The following is a 9,668-nucleotide window of genomic DNA, read 5'->3' as shown; positions in this document are numbered from 1 at the left end:
GCTCCACTGTGACTCCAGTCTCGGGGCAAGGCCCTGTCACCCCCTCAGAAACCCTCAGGGCAGGCCTGTGCCTACTCCCTCAACACCCCCAGGACAGGGACCTGTATCTCTACTCAGACCAGACCCCTTCCCTGAAAGACTGTCTCCCCCATCAGACCCTCCAGGGCAGAGCCAAAAACGTCCTCATTCAGGCCCTCAGGGCAGGGCTGTATTCTACCCTCAACACTGCCCACCCTGCGGGCCCGCCCCGAGGCAGGGCCAGTTCTTTCTCCCAGACCCCAAACAGGGCCCTTTCTTCCTGAGACCGCTGACCTGGGAAGGGGGCTGGCACGTGCAGGACTTGGGCCATCCTCTGGTCTGCAGACGCTCCTCAAGAGTCACAGGGGGGAGGGGGGTCTCTGACTCAGATCACCTGCAGCACAGGCTGAGGCGTACCTAGGGAGAGGGGATATTGGAGCCTGCAGTCAGGAGAAGTCTGCGGGAGTGGGGGATGTGGGCACCCCTCCCCCACAACTGCCCCCCTCCCATCCCCCACCTCTTCCCCGAGTCTGGGACCCTCTCATAGGAACACACCCGGCCTGGCTTGTGGAAAGGGGTGGGGGGGGGAGGGCCCCCGCGGCCTGGAACAAAGAAACCAAACCTCACGGCCCGCCTGCACATCTGTCCAGCCCCTGGACAGGCTCCAGCTGTTCCCACAGCCCCGCCTCCACAAGGCCCTGGGCCGGGGGGCCCCAAGCCCGACAGGCCCCACCCTTCCTGCACCCCTCCTCTCAGCCCAGGCCAGAAGCTGGCTACAGGGACAGATGGGGGCTGAGGTGGGCAGGGGGCTGGGGCACTAAGTGGGGGACAGTCTTCCTGCAAGGATCCTAGAACACAGAGACACAGGGGCACAAGGAGAGATGGAGCTCAGGGTAGGGGACCCCAAAGCAGAGTGGGGTCAGGCCAGCTAGAGTGAGGGGGGTAGGGAAAGTTGGGGGGAGGCAGTGAGGAGCAAAGCCTTTCCTCTTTATGGAAACAATTTTCTCTAAAAATAAACAGTTTCGCTGCCGGGCTACACGAGAACTTCCTGCCCCCCCAGGATGCGTCCGGCTCAGGGGCGCAGCAGGGATAGAAGGCCGGGTGGTGGCCAGGGAAGTCATGGGGGTGGGGGGACAAAGAGTTTCCACAAATTGAGTGGGAAGGTGGTCTCTGGGGTGTGATGCTGGGAAAAGCAGCTTTCTGTTCGACTCCAAGAAAATCCAAACTTGATCCCTACCTCACACCTTAACCACAAAAACTTGAAGACTGCCGGAAGTAGCTTCCAGAAGCTATAAAGCTATAGGGAAAAATGTAACAGAATAGTCGGGGCCTCAGGAAGGGGAAAGATCTTTAAAAATTCCTCAAAGATGGGGCACCTGGTGGCTCAGTCAGTTAAGTGTCTGACTCTTAATTTCTGGCTCAGGACATGATCTCAGGGTCGCGAGACCAAGCCCAGCATCGGGTCCTCCCCGTGTGGAGCCTGCTTAAAATTCTCTTTATCCCTCTCCCTATTCCCCACTCTCTCTAAAACAAACAAACGAACCTCAAAAGTACATATGAAAAATATGAGATGATCTCATTTTCATGCAGAATTGGAAAAACAAACTCCTGGATGCAGAGAACAGATCGGTGGTTTCCAGAGGCAGGGGTGAGGAAATGGGAGAAGGGGGTCAAGAGGTAGGAATTTCCAGTTATGAGATAAATAAATCCTGGGGATGTCCTGTCCAGCATGGGGACTATAGCTAAAAATGCTGTATTGTACATTGTAAGTTGCTAAGAGAGTAGATCTTAAACGTTCTCATCACAAGAAAAAGTTTGTAACTCTGTGAGCTGACAGAGCGTTAACTCAACTTACTGCGGTCATCATTTTGCAATATATACAAATATCAAATTGTTATTTGTATATCTTGAATGGGTACAATGCTACATACCAAATATATCTCAATAAAACCTGAAAAAAATTAAAAATTAACAAAAAAAGAAAAAATATGATGGGTTTAACTGTATCCGACATGAAGATTTCTATTTGATTAAAAAAACAAAAACAACCCTCGTAGACAAAAGTTAAATGATAGAAAAATACACACTATGGGAAGATATTCGCAATGCCAAAAATGACCAAGGATTATCTTCTAGAACAAGACTCAATAGACTTTTTCTGTAAGGGGCCAGACAATAACTATTCTCAGTTAATGTGAGTCATAAGTGTGTCAGTTGCAAAAGCAGCGTTGACAATATGCAAATTAGTGGGCGAGGCTGCATCATGATAAATTTCAATTTCATATAATTTTGCTCATGTCACAAAAATGTTGTTCTTCTTTTCATATTGTTCAAGCATTTAAAAACATAAAAACAATTCTTAGCTTGCGAATAGCCTATAAAAACAGGCAGTGGGCTGGATTTGGCCCAAAGGCTGTAGTTACAACCCTCGATTCTGGAATATGCCAGAACTTCTCAAAAATTGCCCAAGGAAAAATGGACAAAGGCTACAAATAAGTGATTCACAGAGGAATCTTATTAAACATGTATGGTGATGCCCAATCTCATCCAAAAATCAAAGAAATGGTAAAACAAGGAGATACCACTACGGCCCAGTGTCGATGGGCAAAACATGAGAAAACTTCATGCCGGTGGGTATGGGGGAAAATGGGCACCTCGGATCTAAGCATGGCTGGTGGGACTGTGGACAGGGAGAGCTCTCCAGAAAGGATCAGACAAATGCGTGAGTGAAGTGATGAATTCCCTGTGATTCAGGGAGGCATCGCACGAAGACAGCGCTGTCACTGCTCGCGGCAGCCAGGAGCTGGAAGTCACCCAGGTGCCCACCGAGGGGCACGGATAAGAAAAGTGGAGCACGCCCTAGGGCAGAAGCTGCCTGAGTCGTTACAAGGGACAAGCCCAATGTACAAGCATCAGGATGGAGAGTTCAAAAAGACTGTGCAGAGAGAGAAAAAAAAAAAAGAAGAAGAAACAGCAAGACTTTTTCTTCGGAAATCACAATACCATTTTTAGGAAATCAAGCATGCACACAGCATATTTTCAAGGACACTAAAATGTCTAAATAAGCTTTTGGAAGGTGGATTGCAAGGAATGATATTACATGGGCTGGGCGGGGTAGAGTGCGCATGGCATAGAGCAGGGGTTGGCTAACTACGGACCGTGGGCACGATTTTTGCATTTTTGATGGTTGGAAAACAAAAGAAGAATGCTATCTGGGACATGTGAAAATTACATGAAATTGAATTGCACACAGCCACGCTTCTTCGTTATATACTGTCCACGCTGACATGCTACACAGGCAGAATTGAGGCACTAAACTCATCGAAATGCACACATTAAATATGCAAAAAATTTTTGCATATTAAGCTCACGGCAATAAAGCTTAAAGAAAAAAAAAAAGAACCAAGCAGAATTGAGCCATCGCAACAAAGATCATCTATACAGCTGAAAGTATCTACTGACCCTCAGCACTGAGGGCGGAAGGTGAAGGGCGAGAAAGAATCAAAACGAGAGAGAGCTGGCGTGCACAGCCCGAGGGAGCTGGGCGCCGGGAGCTGAACAGTCTAGATAAACTCGGTTTGGCCTCCTTCGGGCCAAGAGAAATTTTTAAAAATGTAAACCACTCACCACCCAGTGTGGGAAGGGAGGAGTGAGGCCATAGGGGAATAAAGCAAGTGGCAACAGACGTCCATGGCCTCAACACTGGTCTTCTAGGCGCGCCTGGGGGCTCAGTCTCGATGAAACGCCTGCCTTTGACTCACGCTGCAGATCCCAGGGGTCCTGGGATCTTCTCCCTCTCCCTCTGCCCCTCCCCTGCTTGTAGCTCGCTCTATCGCTCTCTCGCTCTCTCAAATAAATAAAACCTTATAAAAAAATGGTTTTCCAGAAACCTTGCTGAGAAAACAGAAGACGTGAGGGGTTTCGCAGAAGGACATCTGCGTGGCACGGAGGACCGCAAAGATGACGTGGCTCCTCCGAAATTCTGCATCCCAGGAATTTTTAATGATGAGAAGAAACGCCTCGGGATCAGGTTAAATCCAACACACCAAAGGCGGGTTTGAACCCTGGCTTCATGAACGGTGGGCAACCACCCTGGGCCTCCGTTTCCTCATCTGTAAAATGGGGATGAAAACACCACCCACGATCCGGTGGCTTGGGAAGAGGTAAATGGGTTAAAAAAAAAAAAAAGAGCGCTAAATGGCCCGGCCTTAGTAAGGCTGCCTAACTGCTTTTAAAAAAGCCAAATAACGCAAGAGCAGCACGTCCACCAGCACGTTCCCTGTTGCCAGGCTTGAAAAATACATATTATTTTCTGCATTAAAAATTTCGGAAGGAAAGAAGAAGTGCTGACAACAGCTGCTCTGGGCGGTGGTGGGTTTATGGGGGTTTTGCTTTGTTCCAGATTTTTCTGTTACTTCCCAAACTTTCCACAAAGAATATGAATTGCTGTCATAGGAATATGTGTCGAATGGAAGCAAAGGAAATTTCAAAGCCTTGAGCCCCCACAGATACACACTGCCCAGCTGCCCTTCTCCCCGTGATCTCCCCGGTGCCTTTGGAATGTGGGGATGGGACTGGTGAGGTCTCCAGGCCTCTGCCACCGGCCCTACCCACCCTGGTCAGCCTGAGGTGAGGGCTGCTCTCACCCTCCCGCGCCTTCTGCCGCAGGGAGGGAATTGTAGATGTCAGAGAAATCCTCCTTGCCTCCTCCTCCAGGGAGTACTCCCGACCTACCCATCAAGCGGGCCGACCTAAACACATGGTCCAAACACGTGTTATGTTGTTTCATTTTTCATAGTGCTCCTCCCAGTCTATAAGCCCCGCAGGACCCCCTCTGATGCTCTGGTACCTCTGGACCTCGCTTCTCAGCCTCAACTATTCCAGCTGGTTCTGCACCCTGAGGTGCTCCAGGCCTTCCTCACTTCAGGACCTTTGTCCCTGCTGTGAACAGTCTTCTTCCCACCTCTGGGCCACTTGGCTGCCTCTTCTCTTTCACATCTTGGTTTAAAGGGCCAACAGCCTGATGCCACACGGAATGCTTGATAGAAACTGACGCATGAAACCTCACACCTGATCTGGTGACCCTGGGCTGTCAGGACCCCGATTTGAAGTGAGGCACACAGAGGTCAAGTAACCGGCTCAAGGGCACAGCACAGGGCAAGGGAAATCAGAACTGGAACCCAGACCACCACCCCATCCAATTGCTGCCTGCTCCGTGCCCCTGTGTTATCTACCCCTGCTTTATCTGTATTCTCTGAGATGGTATTTCTTCACTTATTATGCGGCTTCACTTGTTTATGGCACGGGCTCCTCTAGCTTGTTCACTGCTGCGTCCCCAGTGCCCAGAAGAGTCTGGCACATAGCAAACATTCGATAAAAGTCTGCTGAATGAGAGACACTGAAATGAAGTGGCACACTCCAGTTCTGCCCAAGCAAAGCAGAGACTGGGGCTGGCTGCAGCAGAAGGAGTTAAGTGAGACACAAGGAAGAACTTTTGGGGCAGCAGCCTGCACAGAGTGGGAACATCACTATGTGTCCTGCAGGCAGGCAGCCCCATGGCTGCCCTAGGTGGCATGTCTGGAATGAAGTCCGCCTCGGAAATCCCAAGGCTGAGCCGGGCAGGGCCCTTGGCTGGGGGCCAGAGTCAAAGGGCCGGGTGTGCGATGGACACAGAACAGAGCAGTGGTGTCCTGAGCTGGCCAGGAACAACATGGAAAAAGCAAGAAAACACAGCTGGGTCCCCACCCTCCAGCTTGTGCCCTCGGTCCCTCCATGGGGCTCTGACATTCGAGACTGGGATGAGGACCTGAGCTGCACCTTGAGCCCTCTGTGGGTTCAGGCTGACCTTGGTCTAGATCCTGGCTCAGCCACTTCCTGGCTGTGTGACCTGGGGCAAGCACAGCTTTTCCCTGAGCCTCAGTTTCCCCTGTTATAAGCAGAACTGGCCTGAAAATGATCAACAGAAGCAGCAACAAGAGCAGGGACTGTGGGTTCACTGTGCGCATTAATTCACAAGAGTCCTAGAGGCGCTGTCGCTATGCCACTTTACAGATCGGGAAGCTGAGGCCCAGCGGGTGAAGTCCTTCACCTAGGGCTACATCGAGAAGTCGTGAACCCAGGTGGCTTGACTATAAAGCCTTACTCTTTAGCCTTCCATGAGCGAAACCCTTAGCATAGCACCGGCAGCAGGCTAGCACTTGATAAAGAACAGCTGTCATTATTATGAATCATTCCCACAGCTTCTCCCAGGAGCCTAAGGGTGGCAGTGGTGGGGCAGCTGTCATTTTGCAGATCCCACATCCTCTTTCCTGGCATGAAGACTCAGCACTTCCTCCAGGGGGACATCCCTTTGTTCCCTCAAAGGCCACAGGACTTGGGTGGGGCTCCTCTACTCCCAGGATCTGGGGTTGGGCAGTGAGGGACAATGATTGGCTCAGGGATGGGCATATGACTGCCACCAGCCGATGAGGGACACCCCTGGGATTTTTATTAGCACTATTTGGACTGGGAGGCTCCCTTTCCACTGAGATGGAAAGACAGATGCCTGAGAGGTGGGACCACTTTCACCACCTAAGACCCAACGTGCATAGATGAAGAGTTAGAGATCCTTGATATTGGAGCACCTAGATCTAGCTATACCTGAAGCTGTCACTAGTTACATGAACAACACATTTCCTTTTCATTGTCTAGACTGGTCTGAAATCGGTTTCTGCCATTTACTGAATAAAGTGGTGGGTTTTTTGGCCCCAAAAACCAACAGTCTTAGGGACCCTCCTCAAATACCTCTTGTTTTCTGGATACTTACAACATATTAGTCATGAAGACGCACACTTAATCAGATACCTAATTTTTCTGCATGCCTCCCTACAGCACAGAATCGGTGGCACAACTGTCCCCTTTTGCAGGTAAAGAGATAGTGGCTTTGAGAGCCAGAGTGGTTGCTTCATGGAAGGCCAGGGCTGGGGCTGAGCCCTGGCATTCATAGGAACAAAGAGGACCTCCCACCATCCTCCCCCGTCCACTATGGCTCACCTGCTGTCCCATCGCACGTTCCGTGATGCTGATCTTCTTCACCAGGTGGACGCGTTGCCAGTGGGCGCAGTGGATGCTGGGAACACGGTCTCTACCACCTCATGGCTACGGAACACCAGCGGGCTCTCAACCCCTCAGACGCGCGCCAGGGGACCGCAGCCCTGCCCCATAGGGCTCCAGACTCTGGGCCCGCTGTGCAGGGGCCGGCGCTGCTGGCCACCACCTCCACCTCGAGGGCCTCTACCACCCGGACAGTGTCCACGCGGATGGGGCTGTCTGGTGGTGGCCGGGCCTGGGGCTGGGGGTCAGCCTGCGGGCCTGAGCTGCCTGCAGCTCCTGGAGCGCTTCTTGAGCTGGGTCTCAGCACAGCGACCTTAGCGGCAGGGCTGCCTCCCCATCGGGCACACCCAAGTCCCGCTCCCGGACCCAGGTGCCCACGCTCGGGTCTCAAGTGTCACTGCGTCCTCGGGGACTCTGGGAGGTCCAGGCAGAGCTCTGCGGCCCCGGGCTTGGGATGGCCCAGGAATTTCTGGCTCTTGAGCTGTACTGTGAGCTGCCGTTTCTCCTCCGGAGCACCGAGAGCTTCACCTGGAGCACGGGGATCAGCTTCACCTGCTCTTCCAGCTGCCGCAGGCTTCCGCAGGGCACCTGCCATCTGTTCCCATGGGCCAGGTGCCCGGCACTGGGAGGCACAGGTGTGGACAGTCCCGAGCCCCGTGGCGTCGGGGTGGCAGCCCCACGCCCACGCGAGCTGCGTGGAGCCTGCTGCGCTGGGGGTCAGGGAGCCCGCCAGGGGCGCAGCCGCCTGGTCCTCCAGACGGCAGACGGGCATCCAGCAGGGTGCGCTCCACGCGTGGGTGAAGCGCGCTCGGCCCCAGGGCACCATACTGTGGGTAGAAGCCACGGCCACAGTAGGAATAGGCCGAGTGGCGGCTGTCCCCACTGGCATTAGAGCACAGGGACTCGGTGGATGTCCACCAGGAGCCAGGACCGCGGGGCAGTGAGCCGAGCGCGCGCCGGCGCTGCACGGCCGGACGCCGGAGTGTGGCCTTTTTCGATGTCATCCACGCTACTGAGAAAGTCCAGGTCGAGGCGGTAGCCGTAGGGCGTCTCCACGGAGTATGGTGGGTCAGGCTCCTGGCAGGGAAGGCGGGTGGGGAGGCTGGACCGGGGTCCCTGGGGCGTGAAGAAAGACCAGGGCCTCTGGCTGTCCCCTCCTCAGGGTGAAGACCCGTCCGTGGGAGAGTCAGGGTTTATTTGCCCAAGGGACGGGAGCCCACTGGGTGCTCCACTGTGACTCCAGTCTCGGGCAAGGCCCTGTCACCCCTCAGAAACCCTCAGGGCAGGCCTGTGCCTACTCCCTCAACACCCCAGGACAGGGACCTGTATCTCTACTCAGACCAGACCCCTTCCCTGAAAGACTGTCTCCCCATCAGACCCTCCAGGGCAGAGCCAAAAACGTCCTCATTCAGGCCCTCAGGGCAGGGCTGTATTCTACCCTCAACACTGCCACCCTGCGGGCCCGCCCGAGGCAGGGCCAGTTCTTTCTCCCAGACCCCAAACAGGGCCCTTTCTTCCTGAGACCGCTGACCTGGGAAGGGGCTGGCACGTGCAGGACTTGGGCCATCCTCTGGTCTGCAGACGCTCCTCAAGAGTCACAGGGGGAGGGGTCTCTGACTCAGATCACCTGCAGCACAGGCTGAGGCGTACCTAGGGAGAGGGATATTGGAGCCTGCAGTCAGGAGAAGTCTGCGGGAGTGGGGGATGGGCACCCCTCCCCCACAACTGCCCCTCCCATCCCCCACCTCTTCCCCGAGTCTGGGACCTCTCATAGGAACACACCCGGCCTGGCTTGTGGAAAGGGGTGGGGGGGCCCCTCGGCCTGGAACAAAGAAACCAAACCTCACGGCCCGCCTGCACATCTGTCCAGCCCTGGACAGGCTCCAGCTGTTCCCACAGCCCCGCCTCAAGGCCCTGGGCCGGGGGCCCTAAGCCGACAGGCCCCACCCTTCCTGCACCCCTCCTCTCAGCCCAGGCCAGAAGCTGGCTACAGGGACAGATGGGGCTGAGGTGGGCAGGGGCTGGGGCACTAAGTGGGGGACAGTCTTCCTGCAAGGATCCTAGAACACAGAGACACAGGGGCACAAGGAGAGATGGAGCTCAGGGTAGGGGACCCCAAAGCAGAGTGGGTCAGGCCAGCTAGAGTGAGGGGGTAGGGAAAGTTGGGGAGGCAGTGAGAGCAAAGCCTTTCCTCTTTATGGAAACAATTTTCTCTAAAAATAAACAGTTTCGCTGCCGGGCTACACGAGAACTTCCTGCCCCCCCAGGATGCGTCCGGCTCAGGGGCGCAGCAGGGATAGAAGGCCGGGTGGTGGCCAGGGAAGTCATGGGGGTGGGGGTGGGGGGGAGGAAGTAAGAGAGGGTGCCTGGAAGCTGCAAAAGGGAGGGACAATCAGAGACTCTCACTAACCCCTCCTCTGCCCGGGAGACCAGCCAGGACACTTTTGTCCCCACGACTCAGCCTGAGCTTGGCCAGTCCTTTCTGCTGTCTGACCTCTAGCCACCCTGCTCCAGAGGCCCCAGCCCAGTCCACCAACGAGGACCCTTTCTGGTGTACA

At 54.4% G+C, this 9,668-nt stretch overlaps 1 pseudogene; it reads right to left on the bottom strand.

Moving 5' to 3' along the window:
- Nucleotides 1-6,882: 6,882 nt before the first annotated feature.
- The window catches only part of LOC121102431, a 3,189-nt pseudogene continuing 403 nt past the window's right edge, over nucleotides 6,883-9,668 (bottom strand).

This window comes from Ursus maritimus, unplaced genomic scaffold (assembly GCF_017311325.1).
Source record: "Ursus maritimus isolate PB19 unplaced genomic scaffold, ASM1731132v1 scaffold_14, whole genome shotgun sequence".
NCBI classification, from domain to species: domain Eukaryota; kingdom Metazoa; phylum Chordata; class Mammalia; order Carnivora; family Ursidae; genus Ursus; species Ursus maritimus.
The sequence above is the reverse complement of the archived record's forward strand: the minus strand, read 5'-3'. Positions and strand labels throughout refer to the sequence as shown.